This window comes from Delphinus delphis, chromosome 10 (genome assembly GCF_949987515.2).
Source record: "Delphinus delphis chromosome 10, mDelDel1.2, whole genome shotgun sequence".
In the NCBI taxonomy this organism is placed as follows: Eukaryota; Metazoa; Chordata; class Mammalia; order Artiodactyla; family Delphinidae; genus Delphinus; species Delphinus delphis.
The window spans coordinates 63,830,616-63,849,666 of NC_082692.2; the positions used below are offsets into that span (position 1 = coordinate 63,830,616).

Consider the following 19,051-nt stretch of genomic DNA (forward strand, 5'->3'; position numbering starts at 1 on the left):
TGTTCTAATTTCATTCCTTTAAATGCAGCTGTCCAGTTTTCCCAGCACCACTTATTGAAGAGACTGTCTTTTCTCCATTGTATATCCTTGACTCCTTTGTCATGGATTAGTTGACCACCGGTGCATGGGTTTATCTCTAGGTTTTCTATCCTGTTCCATTGATCTATATTTCTGTTTTTTTTGCCAGTACCATATTGTGTTGATTACTGTAGTTTTGTAGTATAGTCTGAAGTCAGGGAGTCTCATTTCTCCAGCTCTGTTTTTTTCCCTCAAGATTGCTTTGGCTGTTCTGGATCTTTTATGTCTACATACAAATTTTAAGATTTTTTGTTCTAGTTCTGTAAAAAATGCCATTGGTAATTTGATGGGGATTGCATTGAATCTATAGATTGCTTTGAGTAGTACAGTCATTTTCACAATATTGATTCTTCCAATCTAAGAACATGGTATATCTCTCCATCTGTATCTGTCATCTTTGATTTCTTTCATCAGTGACTTATAGTTTCCTGAGTACAGGTCTTTTACCTCCTTAGATAGATTTATTCCTAGGTTTTATTCTTTTTGTTGCAATGGTGAATGAGATTGTTTCCTTAATTTCTCTTTCTGATCTTTCGTTGTTATAGGAATGCAAGAGATTTTTGCGCATTAATTTTGTATCCTGCACCTTTACCAAATTCATTGATTAGCTCTGGAGTTTTCTAGTAGCATCTTTAGGATTATCTATGTATAGTATCATGTCATCTGCAAACAGTGACAGTTTTACTTTCTCTTTTCCAATTTGGATTCCTTTTCTTTCTTTTTCTTCTCTGATTACTGTGGCTAAGACTTCCAAAACTATGTTGAAAAAGAGTGGCAAGTGTGGACATCCTTGTCTTGTTCCTGATCTTAGAGGAAATGCTTTCAGTTTTTCACCACTGACAACGATGTTTGCTGTGGGTTTGTCATATATGGCCTTTATTATCTTGACGTAGGTTCCCTCTGTGCCCACTTTTTGGAGAGTTTTTATCATAAATGGGTGTTGAATTTTGTCAAAAGCCTTCTCTGCATCTATTGAGATGATCATATGGTTTTTATTCTTCAGTTTTTTAATATGGTGTACCACATTAATTTGTGTATACCGAAGAATCCCTGCACCCCTGGGATAAATCCCACTTGATCATGGTGTATGATCCTTTTAATGTGTTGCTGGATTCTGTTTGCTAGTATTCTGTTGAGGATTTTTGCATCTATATTCATCAGTGATACTGGTCTGTAATTTTCTTTTTTTGTAGTATCTTTGTTTGGTTTTGATATCAGGGTGATGGTGGCCTCGTAGAATGAGTTTGGGAGTGTTCCTTCCTCTGAAATTTTCTGGAAGAGTTTGAGAAGGATGGGTGTTAGCTCTTCTCTAAACGTTTCATAGAATTCACCTGTGAAGCCATCTGGTCCTGGACTTTTGTTTGTTGGAAGACTTTTAATCACAGTTTCAATTTCATTACTTGTGATTGGTCTATTCATATTTTCTATTTCTTCCTGGTTCAGTCTTGGAAGGCTATATCTAAGAATTTGTCCATTTCTTCCAGGTTGTCCATTTTATTGGCATAGAGTTGCTTGTAGTAGTCTCTTAGGATGCTTTGTATTTCTGAGGTGTCCACTGTAACTTCTCTTTTTTCACTTCCAATTTTATTGATTTAAGTCCTCTCTCTCATTTTCTTGATGAGTCTGACTAAAGGTTTATCAACTTTATCTTCTCAAACAACCAGCTTTTAGTTTTACTGATCTTTGCTATTGTTTTCTTTGTTTCTACTTCATTTATTTCTGCTCTGATCTTTATGATTTCTTTCCTTCTACTAACTTTGGGTTTTGTTTGTTCTTCTTTCTCAAGTTCCTTTAAGTGTAAGGTTAGATTGTTTATTTGAGATTTTTTTGTTTCTTGAAGTAGGATTGTATTGCTATAAACTTCCTCTTAGAACTGCTTTTGCTGCATCCCATAGGTTTTGGATCGTCGTGTTTTCATTGTCATTTGTCTCTAGGTATTTTTTGATTTCCTCTTTGATTTCTTCAGTGATCTCTTGGTTATTTAGTAATGTATTGTTTAACCTCTATGTGTTTGTGTTTTTTACATTTTTTTCCCTGTAATTGATTTCTAATCTCATAGCATTGTGGTTGGAAAAGATGCTTAATATGATTTCAATTTTCTTAAATTTACCAAGGCTTGATTTGTGACCCAAGATGTGATCTATCCTGGAGAATGTTCCATGTGCACTTGAGAAGAAAGTGTAATCAGTTGTTTTTGGATGAAATGTCCTATAAATATCAATTAAACCTATCTGGTCTACTGTGTCATTTAAAGCTGGTGTTTCCTTATTAATTTTCTGTCTGGATGATCTGTCCATTGGTGTAAGTGAGGTGTTAAAGTCCCCACTATTATTGTGTTACTGTCGATTTCCTCTTTTATAGCTCTTAGCATTTGCCTTATGTATTGAGGTGCTCCTATGTTGGATGCATATATATTTATAATTGTCATATCTTCTTGGATTGATCCCTTGATCACTATGTAGTGTTCTTTCTTCTCTCTTGTAACAGTCTTTATTTTAAAGTCTATTTTGGGCTTCCTTGGTGGCACAGTGGTTAAGAATCTGTCTCCCAACGCAGGGGACACAGGTTCGAGCCCTGGTCCGGGAAGATCCCACATGCCGCAGAGCAACTAAGCCTGTGCACCACAACTACTGAGACTGTGTTCTAGAGTTGTGAGCCACAACTACTGAAGCCCATGCACTTAGAGCCAGTGCTCTAAAACGAGGGAAGCCACCGCAATGAGAAGCCCTTGCATCGCAACGAAGAGTAGCGCCCGCTCACCGCAACTAGAGAAAGCCGGCGCGCAGCAATGAAGAGCCGAAACAGCCAAAACTAAAATAAATAAATTTATTAAAAAAATAAAGTATTTTATCTGATATGAGTATCACTACTCCAGCTTTCTTTTGATTTCCATTTGCATAGAATATCTTTTACCATCCCCTCAGTTTCAGTCTGTATGTGTCCCTAGGTCTGAAGTGGGTCTCTTGCAGACAGCATATATATGGGTCTTGTTTTTGTATCCATTCAGCAAGCCTGTGTCTTTTGGTTGGAGCATTTAATCCATTCACATTTAAGGTAATTATCGATATGTGAAGTTCTTATGAGTTTTCTTAATTGTTTTGGGTTTGTTTTTGTAGGTCCTTTTCTTCTCGTGTTTCCCACTTACAGAAGTTCCTTTAGCATTTGTTGTAGAGCTGGTTTGGTGGTGCTGATTCTCTTAGCTTTTGCTTGTCTGTAAAGCTTTTGATTTCTCCGGTGAATCTGAATGAGATCCTTGCCACATAGAGTAATCTTCATTGTAGGTGCTTCTCTTTCATCTCTTTAAATATATCAATACCACTCCCTTTTGGCTTGTAGAGTTCTGCTGAGAAATCCGCTGCTAACCTTATGGGAGTTCCCTTGTATGTTATTTGTCATTTTCCCCTTGTTGCTTTTAATAATTTTTGTCTTTAATTTTTGTCATTTTGATTACTATGTGTCTTGGCGTGTTTCTCCTTGGGTTTATCCTGCCTGGAACTCTCTGTGCTTCCTGGACCTGGATGGCTATTTCCTTTCCCGTGTTAAGGAAGTTTTCGACTATAATCCCTTCAAATGTTTTCTTGGGTCCTTTCTCTCTCTTCTCCTTCTGGGACCTCTATAACATGAGTGTTGGTGCATTTAATGTTGTCCCAGAGTTCTCTTAGGCTGTCTTCATTTCTTTTCATTCTTTTTTATTCTGTTCCATAGCAGTGAATTCCACCATTCTGTCTTCCAGGTCACTTACCCGTTCTTCTGCCTCAGTTATTCTGTTATTTATTCCTTCTAGTGCATTTTTCATTTTAGTTATTGTATTGTTCATCTCTGTTTTGTTTTTTAATTCTTCTAGGTCTTTGTTAAACATTTCTTGCATCTTCTCCATCTTTGTCTCCATTCTTTATTGGAGGTCCTGGATCATTTTCACTATCATTATTCTGAATTCTTTTTCTGGAAGATTGCCTGTCTCCACTTCATTTAGTTCTTTTTCTGGGGTTTTATCTTGTTCCTTCATCTGTACATAGTCCTCTGCCTTTTCATTTTGTCTATCATTCTGTAAATGTAGTTTTCGTACCGCAGGCTGCAGGACTGTAGTTCTTCTAGCTTCTGCTGTCCCCACTCTCTCTTTCTTCTTTCTTAATACAGGCATTTACAGCTGTAAATTTCCCTCCGAACACTACTTTAGCTGCATCCCATAGTTTCTGTATTTGTGATTTCTGTTTTCATTCACCTCAAAGCATTTTCTAACTTCTCTTGTACTTTCTTCTTTGATCCCCTTGGTATTTAGGAGTTATTGAGATTTCCTTATATATTCTGGATGTAAGTCTCTACCAGATATGTTGTTCACAAATATTTTCTTCAAGTCTATAACCTCTTTTTAAAATTCTTTTCACAGACTGTGATAGAGCCGAAGCTTTTAATTTTGATGAAGTCTAATTTATCTTTTTTTTTTTCCTTTAGGTGGAATGGATCATGCTTTAGATGTCATGTAAAAGAATTCTAAATTTTTTCTCTGAGATTTTCTCCTAAAATTTTTTATAGTTTTACATTTAAACCTATGATACATTTGAGTAACTTCTTCTGTAAGATGTGAGATTAGATCCAGGATTTTTGCGTTTTGTTTTTCCCTATGGATAACCAATTGTTCTAGCACCAATTGTTGAGAAGACTACCTTTCCTCCAATGAATTGCTTTGGCACCTGTCTTAGTCCTTTGTGCTGCTATAATAAAAATAGCATACACTGGGTGGCTCAAACAACAAATATTTACTTCTCACTGTTCTAAAGGCTAGGAAGTCCAAGATCAAGGCACTGGCAGATTCAGTTTCTGGTGAGGGCCCACTTCCTGGTTCATAATTGGCCATCTTCTCACTGTGTCCTCACATGGCAGAAAAGGAAGTGAGAATTCTCTGGGGTTTCTTTTATAAGGGCAGTAATTCCATTCACGAGGACTCCACCCTCATGATTTAATTACCTCCCAAAGGCCCCAACTCCCTAATACAATCACACCAAGGGTTAGGATTTCAACATACGAACTTGGGGCGGGGGGGGGACACAAACATTCAGTCAAAGAGCAGGTGTCTGGGGACTTCCCTGGTGGCACAGTGGATAAGACTCCATGCTCCCAATGTAGAGGGCCTGCGTTCTAGCCCTGGTCAGGGAACTAGATCCCACATGCATGCCGCAACTAAGAGTTTGCATGTCACAACTAAGGAGCCCACGTGCTGCAACTAAGACCTGGTGCAACCAAATAAAAAACCAGTTGGCTGTACTTTATGAGTCTATTTCTGGGTTTTCTATAATGTTCCAGTGATCTACGTGCCTAGCCCTCCACCAATACTACACAGTCTTGATTACAATAGCTATAAAGTCTTGAAATGAGTAAAATGATTCCTTCCATTTTATTCTTCTTCAAAATTGTTTTACCCATTCTAGTTTATTTGCTTTCCATATACATTTTAGAGTAATCTAGTCTATGTCTACAAAAATCTTGCTAGAATTTTGATAGGAATTACAGTAAACATACGTATCAATTTGAGAATTGACATCACTACTATGTTTAGTGTTCCAATCTAGTGTTCCAATCTAGTGTTCCAATGAACGTGATATCTTTCTCCATTTATTTAGATCTTTGATTTCTTTAACCATTTTTCTTTTTTTTTTTTGGCCAAGCCATGGCTTGTGGGAATCTCAGTTTCCTGACCAGGTATCAAACCCACACCCCCTGCAATGGAAGCGTGGAGTCCTAACCACTGGACCGCCAGGGAATTCCCTCTTTAATCATTATTGTATAGTTTTCAGCATATAAGCACTGTACATGTTTTGTTAGATTTACACCTAATAGTTTTTTGAGTGGTTGTGTTTTCAATTTCAGTTTCCCCATGTTAATTGCTGGTACAAAGAAATATAACTGATTTTAATATGTTGATCTTGTATCCTACAATTGTGCTGAACTCACTAATTAGTTCCACAGTCTTTTTTGTACATTCCTTGGGATTTTCTAAGCAGACTATCATGTCAACTGCAAACAGAAACATATTTTTCTTTCTTTCTATAATTTCCACAAACACTTTTTCTGCACCACTCCATCTCCACTCCTTTTGGGACTTCAATAACATGAAAGATAAACTTTGTTATTGTCCCATGGGTCCCTGAAGCTCTCATCTTTCTTCAGTTTATTTTAAATCCCTGTTGTTCAGACTAGATAGTTTTTATTCTACCTTCAAGTTAACTGACTTAATATATCCCTATTCTGTCACTGACATCACTCAACGAATTTTAAATTTAGTTTTAGTTATAAAACTTCCAACTTTATCTTTTTATGTTTTATAAAAATATACATTTATTTGGTTGCACCAGGTCTTAGTTGCGGCAGGCAGGCTCCTTAGTTGTGGCTCGCGGGCTCAGTTGAAGCTCCAAGCCTCCTTAGTTGCAGCTCTCCAGATCCTTAGCTGTGGCATGTGGGCTCCTTAGTTGCAGCACATAGGCTCCTTAGTTGCAGCAGGCGGGCTCCTTAGCTGCAGCAGGCGAGCTCCTTAGTTGTGGCAGTCAAACTCTTAGTTGTGGCACACATATGAGATCTAGTTCCCTGACCAGGGATCAAACTTGGGCCTCTTGCTTTGGGAGCGCAAAGTCTTATCCACTGCACCACCAGGGAAGTCCCTAAACTTCCAATTTTAAATTTAAATGTATAACTTTCCATTTGCTTCAATGAGGTTTACCCTCAATTATTAGAGCAAGGTTTTAATTAATAATTACACTTTAAACTCTTTGATGATTCCAACATCTATGTCGTGTCATGGTTGCCATCTGCTGACTATATTTTCTTCTTAAGAGATGGTGAGATTTTCCTGATTCTTTATATGTGGAGTAATTTTGAATGTTTAGATACTACGCTATGTTACTCTGAACCTTGTTTAAATCCAACTGAAAACATTGGATTTTTGTTTTAGCAGCAATCTACCTGATTAAGTCCAATCCACAAATTCCTATCCAATTTCCCTGGGCTATGGTTCCAATGTCAGTTTGGTTTTCAAAGCCCTTGCAGTACCATTTTGATTTGTCTCATGCATATTGTGCAACAGCCAACATAGGACTTGGGCAGTAGTGTAGCATTTGGCATGCTGTTTAGAGTCAGATGCATATATGCTATTTTGGAAAAGAACCCAGGAGTTCATACACAATATTATGGGTTCACTTTGTTGAGTTCCTTCCTCTCTACAATCCTCCCAAGACATTCCAGCTCCTAGAGGACCTTTTCTGGGTCTTCTTGCTAGAAGGGAAGGGCTTTTGTTTTCCTGCTCTGCTGAGCACCTCCCACAACTGTGATTGCTTCCCGGGTAAAGTGGTGAGAATTGAGAGGACAAAATCAGCAAATATCTCCATGGTCTTAGGACCATAACCCCTATAAATAAAAGGATTCTGCTCCCACCTGGCTGCCAATGTCATTGCTGCCTTCACCACCACAGAATTTCATGGGAGACAAGAGCAGGACAAAATGGAAAAAAAAAAAAAGCAAACAAAACACAAAAGATTCTCTTCCTCCATCCCTTCCTTCCAACCTCTTTATAAGAATCCCCTTTCTCACTCCTGACACTATAAAGACAGAGCTTCTCTCAGACTTCTTTCTGTCTGCACCTAGTGTCCAGTTCCAGGTTTTGGGTTACCTTTGAGTCCAGGCTGTAAGGTATTCTGTGGAGAGAAAAAACTAAAACAATTTCATTTCCCATTCTATCTGCTACCATTTATCTTTCATGGTACTCAGACAGCTGGTCCATGTACTCTGCCCTAGGATTTTAATTGTATTTAGTCAGAGAGAAAGGGTAGAGTGTGCTTACTACATGCTGACCAGAATCAGAACCCTTATATTTTTAATGTAAAAACCTTAATAAATTTCTGGATTATTTGCCATTAAAGAAACGTCCCATACTATGTTTCTTAGCATCTTTCTGTCAATCATATCATCAATCCACTGTGCTCTGTGAAAGTACAGAGCATGTACTTTCACAAAATGAAAAAATATTAAATAAAGATTATAGGCAAAAAATGCACAAAAGAATGGAAGAAAATGTTAATAGTGGCTGTTGGTCTTCATGTGATATGTTTACATGCAGAGACAGTTTAAGTGAAGAGTACTGAGTTTTTAACTTTAAATAAACTTTTAAAGCTTTGCATTAAATATTACAGAAAAGTATACAAATTAACAGCAAGCAGCTCCATGAAAGTAAACACAGCCATTTAATCTAAATACCACTCAATCAAGAAATAAGAGTATCACCCCAAAGTTCCTCTTTATGAGCTGCAACAGTCATTACTTTTCATTTATAAAAGTGGTATACATGCATTTCTATCAAAGAGTACCGGAATGTATTTCTGATTTTAGTTATTTTAATGCTTATGTCTTCATACATTGTTCAAGGTTTTTCATATTCACTTTTTCAACTCTTATAAAAATTTCCACAAAGGATAGAGGTCTTAGGAGAAATGAACCCAGTGGACACCTTGCTCTCAGACTTCTGGCCTCCACAATTGTGAGAAAATAAATGTTGTTGTTGAAGTCAACCCAAAAAAATAAAATAAAATCTTCCATGTGTTTTCTACAGGCTAATTCTAAAACTTGATAACCATTTAAAAAGCAATTGGAATATCTGCTAATGCAATTTTCATTTACTGAGAAAGCCTCGGAATCCCTAGCAGGGCCGACAAAAGGTGCATCTCTCCTGCAGCCAGTCAGTAAAGACTGGAAAAGATGATTGCTTCAGATGCAAAGACAGCAACACAAGACTTCAAGGAATGTGAAAACTCAATGAAACATAGCACCACCAAAGGAACACAGTAATTTTCCACTTACTGACCCCCCAAAAATGGAGATCTGCAATCTGCCCAATAAAAAATTCAAAACAGTTGTTTTAAAGAAGGCCTCAGTGAGCTGCAAGAAAACACACAAAGGCAATTCAGTGAAGTCAGAAAAACAATACATGAAGAAAACAAAAAATTTAACAGACACAGAAATCATTAAAAGGAACCAAACAGAAATCCTAGAGCTGAAAAAAATAAAATGGATGAAATGAAAATGCACTAGAAAGTATTAACAGCAGACTTGATCACGCAGAAGAATAAAATCCATGATGTCAATGACAGGTCATTTGAAATTATCCAGTTCAAGGTGAACAAAGAGAAAATAATGAAAAAGAGTGAAGAAAGCCTTCATGTATCATGAGGTATCATCAAGAGAAACAACATAAGCACTGCTGGAGTCCCCAGAGGAGAGGAGAGGGAGAAAGGGGCAGAAAGCTTACTTAAAGAAATAACAGCTGAGATCTTCCCAATCTGGGCAGAGATTTGGACGTCCAAGTTTATTTTAAAAATTTATTAAAAAAAAAAAGCTTACAGGTCCCCCAAAAGATCTCCTCCAAGAGACACTATAATGAAATCATCTAAAGTCAAAGACAAAAATTTTAAAAGCAACAAGAGAAAAAAATTCCTCACATACAAGGGAATTCCTATAAGGCTATCAGTGGATTTCTCGGCAAACACCTTATAAGCCAGGAGAGAGTGGAATGATTTATTCAAAGTGATGCAAGAAAAAACTGCCAACCTATACCCAGAAAAGAGGAAAACTCTAATTTGAAAAGATACATGCACCCCAATGTTCTTAGCAGCACTATGTACAATATACAAGACATGGAAGCAACCTAAGTGTCCATCAAAAGATGAATGGATAAAGAGAATGTGGTGTATATATATATACACAATGGAATATTTCTCAACCATTAAAAAAAGAATGAAATATGGCCATGTTTGCACCAACGTGGATGGACCTAGAGATTATCACACTAAGTGAAGTAAGTCAGACAGAATGACAAGTATTACATGATATCACTTAAATGTGAAAACTAAAAAATAATACAAATGAACTTATTTACAAAACAAAAACAGGACCACAAAGCAAGTCTCAGTAAATTTAAGAAAACTGAAATCACATCAAGCATTTTTTCTGACCAAAATGCTATGAGATTAGAAATAAAATACAAGAAAAAAACTGTGAGGAACACAAACATGTGCAAACACATGGAGGCTAAACAATACACTACTAAACAACCAATGGATCACTGAAGAAATCAAAGAGGAAATCAAAAAATACCTAGAGACAAATGAAAACGAAAGCACAACAATACAAAACCTATGGGATGCAGCAAAAGCAGTTCTAAGACGGAAGTTTATAGCAATACAATCTTACCTCAGGAGACAAGAAAAATCTCAAATAAACAACCTAACCTTATACCTAAAGCAACTACAGAAAGAACAAACAAAACCTAAAGTTAGTAGAAGGAAACAAATCATAAAGAACAGAGCAGAAATAAATGATATAGAGTAACGCAACTATACTCCAATAAAAATTAATAAAAATAAATGATATAAAGATGAAGAAAACAATAACAAAGATCAATGAAACTAAAAGCTGGTTCTCTGAAAAGATAAAATTGATAAACCTTAGCCAGACTCATCAAGAAAAAAGGAAAAGGACTCAATTCAATAAAATTAGAAATGAAAATGGAGGAGTTACAACTGACACCACAGAAATACAAAGGATCATAAGAAACTACTACAAGCAAATGTATGCCAATAAAATGAACAACCTGGAAGAAATGAACAAATTCTTAGAAACGTACAATCTCCCAAGACTGAACCAGGAAGAAACAGAAAATATGAACAGACCAATCACAAGTAGTGAAATTGAAACTATGATTAAAAAACTTCCAACAAACAAAAGTAGAGGACCAGATGGCTTCACAAGCGAATTCTATCAAACATTTAGAGAAGAGCTAACACCTACCCTTCCGATACTGTTCCAAAGAACTTCAGAGGAAGGAAATCTCCCAAACTCATTCTATGATGTCATCATCACTCTGATACCAAAACCAGACAAAGATACCACACACAAAAAAGAAAATTACAGGCCAGTATCACTGATGAACACAGACGCAAAAATCCTCAACAAAATACTAGGAATCTGAATCCAACAATACATTAAAAGGATCACACACCATGATCAAGTGGGATTTATCCCAGGATGCAAGGATTTTTCAATATCCACAAATCAATCACTGTGACATACCACATCAACAAACTGAAGAATAAAAACCATATGATCATCTCAATACATGCAGAAAAAGCTTCTGACAAAATTCAACACCAATTTATGATTAAAAACTCTCCAGAAAATGGGCATAGAGGGGACATACCTCTACATAATAAAGGCCACATACCACAAACCTACAGCTAATATCATACTCAATGGGGAAATGCTGAAAGCATCTCCTCTAAGATTAGGAACAAGACAAGGATGACCACTCTTGCTGCTTTTATTCAACATGGTTTTGGAAGTCCTAGCTACAGCAATAAGAGAAGAAAAAGAAATAAAAGGAATCCAAATTGGAAAAGTTAAACTGTCACTGTTTGCAGATGACATGATACTATACACAGAAAATCCTAAAGACAATACCAGAAAACTACTAGAACTCATCAATGAATTTGATAAATTTGCAGGTTACAAAATTAATACACAGAAATCTGTTTAATTTCTGTACACTAACAACAAAAGATCAGAAAGTGAAATTCAAGAAACAATCCCATTTACCACTGCATCAAAAAGAATAAAACACTGTACCTAGGAATAAAGCTACCTAAGGACAAAAGACCTGTACTCTGAAAACTGTAAGACACTGATGAAAGAAATCGAAAATGAAACAGATGGAAAGATATACCATGTTCTTGGATTGGAAAAATCAATATTGTCAAAATGACTATACTACCCAAGGCAATCTACAGATTCAATGCAATCCCTATCAAATTACCAATGGCAATTTTCACAGAACTAGAACAAAAATCTTAAAATTTGTGTAGAGACACCAAAGACCCCAAATAGCCAAAGCAAGCTTGAGAAAGAAAAACACAGGTGGAGGAATCAGGCTCCTAGAATTCAAACTATACTACAAAGCTACAGTCATCAAAACAGTATGGTACTGGCACAAAAACAGAAATATAGATCAATGTAACAGGACAGAAAGCCCAGAAATAAACCCATGTACCTATGGTTAATTAATCTATGACAAAGGAGGCAAGACTATACAATGGAGGAAAAGCAGTCTCTTTGATAAGTGGTGCTGGGAAAACTGGACAGCTACATGTAAAAGAATGAAGTTAGAACACTCCCTAACACCATGTACAAAAACAAACTCAAAGTGGATTAAAAACCTGAATGTGAGATGGGACACTATAAAACTCCTAGAGGCAAACATAGGCAGAACACTCCCTGACATAAATTAAAGCAATATCTTTTTCAATCCATCTCCCAGAGTAATGGAAATAAAAACAAAAATAAACAAATGGGACCTAATTAAACTCAAAGCTTTTGTGCAGCAAAGGAAACCAAAAACAAAATGAAAAGACAACCCACAGAATAGGAGAAAATACTTGCAAATATGTGACCAACAAGGGATAAGTCTCCAAAATTTACAAACGGCTCATGCAGCTTAATATCATCAAAACAAACAACCAAATCAAAAAATGGGCAGAAGACCTAAAGAGACATTTCTCCAAAGAAGACATATAGATGGCCAAGAGTCACATGAAAAGATGTTCAGTATCACTAATTATTAGAGAAATGCAAATCAAAACAACAATGAGCTATCACGTCACACCAATCAGAATGGCTATCATCCAAAAATCCACAAACAAATGCTGGAGAGGGTGTGGAGAAAACTCTCCACAGTGTAGGTGTGGAACTCTCCTACACTGTGGGTGGGAATGTAAATTGGTGCAGCCACTATGGAAAACAGTATGGAGGTTCCTTAAGAAACTAAAAACAAGGACTTCCTGGTGGTCCAGTGGTTTAAGACTCCGTGCTCCCAATGCAGGGGCCTGGGTATGATCCCTGGTCAGGGAACTAGATTCCACATGCCACAATTAAGAGCCCACATGCTGCAACTAAAAGATCCCTCAAGGCACAATGAAGACCTCACGCAGCCAAATAAATAAATAAATATTAAAATAAACTAAAAACAGAGCTTCCATATGATCCTGCAATCCCACTCCTGGGCATGTATCCAGAGAAAACTATGGTCTGAAAGGATACATGCACCCCAATGTTCATTGCAGCGCCTTTTACAATAGCCAAGACGTGGATCAACCTAAATGTCCATCAACAGAAGAATGGATAAAGAAAATGGGATAAATATATACAATGGAATATTACTCAGCCAGTAAAAAGAATAAAATAATGCCATTTACAGCAACATGAATGGACCTAGAGCTTGTCATACTGACTGAAGTCAGACAGAGAAACAGAAATATCATATGGCATCACTTACATGCAGAATCTTAAAAAAATTATACAAATGAACTTATTTACAAAACAGAAACTAGGGCTTCCCTGGTGGCACAGTGGTTATGAATCCACCTGCCAATGCAGGGAACACAGGTTTGAGCCCTGGTCCAGGAATATCCCACATGCCGCAGAGCAACTAAGCCCGTGTACCACAACTACTGAGCCTGGGCTCTACAGCCCGTGAGCCACAACTACTGAGCCCATGCGCCACAACTACTAAAGCCTGCACACCTAGAGACTGTGCTCTGCAACAAGTGAAGCCACCACAATGAGAAGCCTGCGCACCAAAACGAAGAGTAGCCCCCACTTGCCGCAACTAAAAGAAAGCCCACGCGCAGCCTGAAGACCCAATGCAGCCAAAAATAAATTTAAAAATAAATAAATTTTACTTTGAAAAAAAACAGAAACAGACTCAGACTTAGAGAAGGAACTTATGGTTACCAGGGGGGATGGGTGGGGGGGAGGGATAGTTAAGGAGTTTGGAACTGACATGTACACTGCTATATTTAAAATGGATAATGAACAAGGACCTACTGTACAGCACAGGGAACTCTGTTCAATATTATGTAACAACCTAAATGGGAAAAGAATTTCAGAAAGAATAGATACATGTATATGTATAACTGAATCACTCTGCTGTACACCTGAAACTAACACAACATTGTTAATCAACTATACTCCAATATGAAATGAAAAGTTAAAAAACAAAAACAAAAAAAACTCAGACACAGAAAACAAACTTAACGGTTTACTAAAGGGGAAGTGGGAGATGGAAGCAAGGATAAATTAGGAGTTTGGGATTAATAGATACACGTTACTATATATAAAACAGATAAATAACAAAGACCTACTGTATAGGCACAGTGTGTGTGTGTATACAAATCACTTTGTTGTACACCTGAAACTGACACCACATTGTAAGTTGACTATACTTCAATTAAAAAAAACCCTTCCAACCAAGAATACTTTACCTGGCAAAGCTGTCCTTCAGAAATAAAGGAGAGATAAACACTTTGCCAGACAAACAAATGTGTACCGCATTCATCATCACTAGACCTGCCTTACAAGAAATGCTAAAAGTTCTTCAAGCTGAAATGAATGTACACTAACTAATAACATAGAAACATAGAAATATAAAACACACTGCTAAAGGTAAGTATATATATAGTCACATTCAAAATACAGTTGGCCTTCCCTATTCGAGAATCCCACATCCACAGATTGAACCAACTAATTGAAAATATTTGAGGAAAAAAAAAAACAAAAAACTCAGGAAGTCCAAAAAGCAAACCTTGAATTTGCCCCACTCTGGTAACAATTTACATAACATTTACAACTATCTACATGATATTTACATGATATTAAGTATTATAAGTGATCTAGAGAGGATTTAAAGGCTATATATAAATACTACTCCATTTTATCCAAGGGCCTTGAGCATCCACGGTTTCTGGTATACATGGGGGGCAGGGGTGTCATGGAACCAATCTCCCGCAGATACTGAGAATGACTTTAATACTGTAATATGCTAGTATGTTAATCTCTTAACTCTAGTATAAAGACTAAAGCACAGAAGTATTAAAAATCACTACAGTGACAATAATTTCCTTATGAATACACAATATAAAAATATGTAAACTGTGATATCAAAAACATAAAATGGGAGAGGAAAGCACAGAATTTCTGTATGCTATGGAAGTTAAGTTGTTATCAGCTTAAAATAGGTTGTTATAACTATAAGATGTTTTATGTAACCCTCATGGTAATCACAAAGCAAAACACTACAGCAGAATAAAGGTCAAGATCAAAACATACCACTAAGGGAAATTATCAATTCAAAAAGGAAGACAGCAAGGGAGGAAGAAAGGAAGAAAGGAATTACATAACAGCCAGAACATAATTAATAAGATAGCTTTAGTAAGTCCTTACGTATCAATAACTACTTTAAATTTAAATTCATTAAATCATCTATTCAAAAGGCATACAGTAGCTGAATGTATTTTTAAAAATAAAGACCTAACTATATGCTTCCCACAAGAGACTCACTTCAGCTTTAAGGACACAAAAAGACACAAAGGGAAGGGATGGAAAAAGGTATTTCATGAAAATGAAAACCAAAAGAGAGCAGGAGTGGCTATACTTACACCAGACAAAATAGACTTTAGGTCAAAAACTTAACAAGAGACAAAAAAGGTCATTATATAATGATAAAGCAGTTCATCAAGAGGATTTAACACTGGTAAATATATATGTACCCATTATCAGAGCACCTAAATATATTAAGCAAATACTAAAAGATGTGAAGGGAGAAATAGACAACAATACAGTAATAGTAGGAGACTTCAATATCCTACTTTCAACAAAAGATTGTCCAGACATAAAATCAGTAAGGAAACATTTGAACTTGAACTATACTCTAGACCAAATGGACCCAACAGACATACAGAATATTTCATCCAAACAGCACCAGAATACACATTCTTCTCAAACACACATGGAACATTCTCCAGGATAGATCCTATGTTAGGTCACAAAACAAGTATTAGCAAATTTCATAAGAATGAAGTATTTTTTCTGACCACAATGGTATGAAACTAGGAATCAGTAACAGGAGGAAAACTGGAAAATTCACAAATATGTGTAAATTAAGCAATACACTCTTGAAGAACCAATAGACCAAAGAAAAAATCAAAAGAGAAATTTTAAAAATTACAAAACAAACTAAAATGGAAACACAACATACCAAAAATTATGGAATGCAGCAAAAGCAGTTTTAAGAGGGAAGTTTTTAATGATAAAGGTCTATGTTTAGAAAAAAGAATAATCTCAAATAGACAAGCTAACTTTATGCCTCAAGGAACTAGGAAAAGAACAACAAACTAAGCCTTCTACTTACAAGGAAGGAAATAAAGAGCAAAGTGGAAATAAAGAGAGTCTAAAAACACAATAGAAAAGATGGATGAAACCAAGAGCTCGTTTTTTGAACAAACAAAACTGACACACCCTTAGCTAGGCTCACCAAGAAAAAAGAGAGAGGACTCAAATAAAATCAGAAATGAAAGAGGAGATGATATCACAGAAATATAAAGGATCACAGAGACTACTATGAAAAATGAGATGTCAACAAATTTGATGAGACGAAATGAATAGATTCCTAGAAACATGTGACCAACAAGACTAAATTATGAAGAAATAGAAAATCTGAACAGGCTGATTACCAGTAAGGAGACTGAATCAGTAATCAAAAACCTCCCAACAAATGGAAGTCCAGGATTAGATGGCTTTACTGGTGAATTCTACCAAACATTTCAAGAGGAATTAATATCAATCCTTCTCAAACTCTTCAAAAAACACTGAAGAGGAGGAAACACTTCCAAACTCATTTTATGAGGCCAGCATTACCCTGATAGCAAAGCCAGACAAGCACACAACAAGAAAAGGAAATTATAAGCCAATATCCCTGATGAAAAAAGATTCAAAAATCCTCAACAAAATGTACTAAATTGAACTCAACAGCACATTAAAAAGATCACACACTATGATCAAGTGGATTTATTCCTGGGATGTGAATGAAGATGGTTCGACACATGCGAATTAATAAGTGGGATATGCCACATTAACAGAATGAAAGATAAAAATCCTATGATCATCTCAATAGATGCAAAATAAGCATGACAAAATTCAACATCCTTTCATGATTAAAAACCTAATTGGGTACAGAAGGAATGTACCTCAACATAATAAAGGCCACATATGACAAGCCCACAGCTAACATCATAAGCAATGGTGAAAAGCTAAGAGCTTTTCCTCTAAGAGCCAGAACAAGACAAGGGTGCCACTCCATTTTCTTTTTGGGGGGGGGGGGGTGTGCTGCTTGGCTTGTGGGCTTTTAGTTCCCCTACCTGGGATCAAACCCAAGCTCTCAGCAGTGAGAGCATGGAGTCCTAACCACTGGACCGCCAGGGAATTCCCATGCATGCCCACTATTACCACTTCTATTCAGCATAGGACTGGAAATCCTAGCCAAAGCAATTAGACAGGAAAAATTTGTTTAATATTCAAATTGGAAAGGAAGAAATAAAATTGTCTCTGCTTGCAGATGACATGATCATATGTCCAAAACTCCGCCAAAAAAACTATTCAAACTGATAAATTCGGAAAAGCTGCAGTATATCAAATCAATATACAAAAGTCAGTTGCATTTTTATGTAATAACAACAAACTATCAGAAAATGATATAAGAGAACAAACCCATTTACAAGAGCATCAAAAAGAATAAAATACTTAGGGATAAATTTAACCAAGGAGGTGAAGACCTGTACCCTGAAAACTATAAGATATTGATGGGGACTTCCCTGGTGGCACAGTGGTTAAGAATCCACCTGCCAATGCAGGGGACATCAGTTTGAGTCCTGGTCTGGGAAGATCCCACATGTCATGGAGCAACTAGGCCCCTGGGCCACAACTACTGAGCCTGTGCTCTAGAGCCCATGAGCCACAACTACTGAAGCCCGCACACCCTGGAGCCCGTGTGCCACAACTACTGAGCCCACATGCAGCAACTACTGAAGCCCACATGCCTGGTGCTCCACAAGAGAAGCCACCGCAATGAGATTCCCGCGCACCGCAATGAAGAGTACCCTCTGCTCACCGCAACTAGAGAAAGCCCACATGCAGTAATGAAGATCCAACGCAGCCAAAAATAAAAAATAAAAATTTTTAAAACAAATTAGTAAGTTTAAAAAAAAAAAAGACACTGATGAAAGGAATTAAGACACAGATAAATGGAAAAATATTCCCAAGTTCGTAGATTGGAAGAATTAATATTGTTAAAATGTCCATACTACCCAAAGCAATCTACAGATTCAATGCAACCTCTATCAAAATTCCATTGGCATTTTTCACAGAAACAAGAAAAATAATCCTATAATTCGTATGGAACCACAAAAAGATCCCCAATAGCCAAAGCAATCTTGAGAAAGAACAACAAAGCTATAGGCATCATGTGTCCCAATTTCAAACTATATTAAAAAGCTATAGGGAATCACAACTAACTGCTGAACAATCATCTACAGGAGGACACTGGAACTCACCAAAATGGATACCCCACATCCAAAGACAAAGGAGAAACCACAATGAGACAGTAGGAGGGGCGCAATCACAATAAAATCAAATCCCATAAATGCTTGGTGGGTGACTCTCAAACTGGAGAACACTTATACCATAGAAGTCCACCCACTGGATTGAAGGTTCTGAGCCCCACGTCAGGCTTCCCAACCTGGGGGTACGGCAACGGGAGAAGGAATTCCTAGAGAATCAGACTTTGGAGGCTAGCGGGATTTGATTGCAGGACTTCAACAGGACTGGGGGAAACAGTGACTCCACTCTTGGAGGACACAAACAAAGTGGTGTGTGCATCGGGTCCCAGGGGAAGGAGCAATGACCCCATAGGAGACTGAACCAGACCTACCTGCTAGTGTTGGAGGGTCTCCTGCAGAGGCAGGGGGTGGCTCTGTCTCACCATGAGGACAAGGACACTGCCAGCAGAAGTTCTGGGAAGTACTCCTTGGTGTGAGCTCTCACAGAGTCCACC

The 19,051-nt window shown here is 37.1% G+C and overlaps 1 protein-coding gene across 3 annotated transcripts in view; it reads right to left on the minus strand.

The window, feature by feature from the left end:
• SCAP (SREBF chaperone) overlaps positions 1–19,051 on the minus strand; it is a 90,218-nt gene that overhangs the window by 44,755 nt on the left and 26,412 nt on the right. The gene's annotated exons all lie outside the window — the stretch shown is intronic.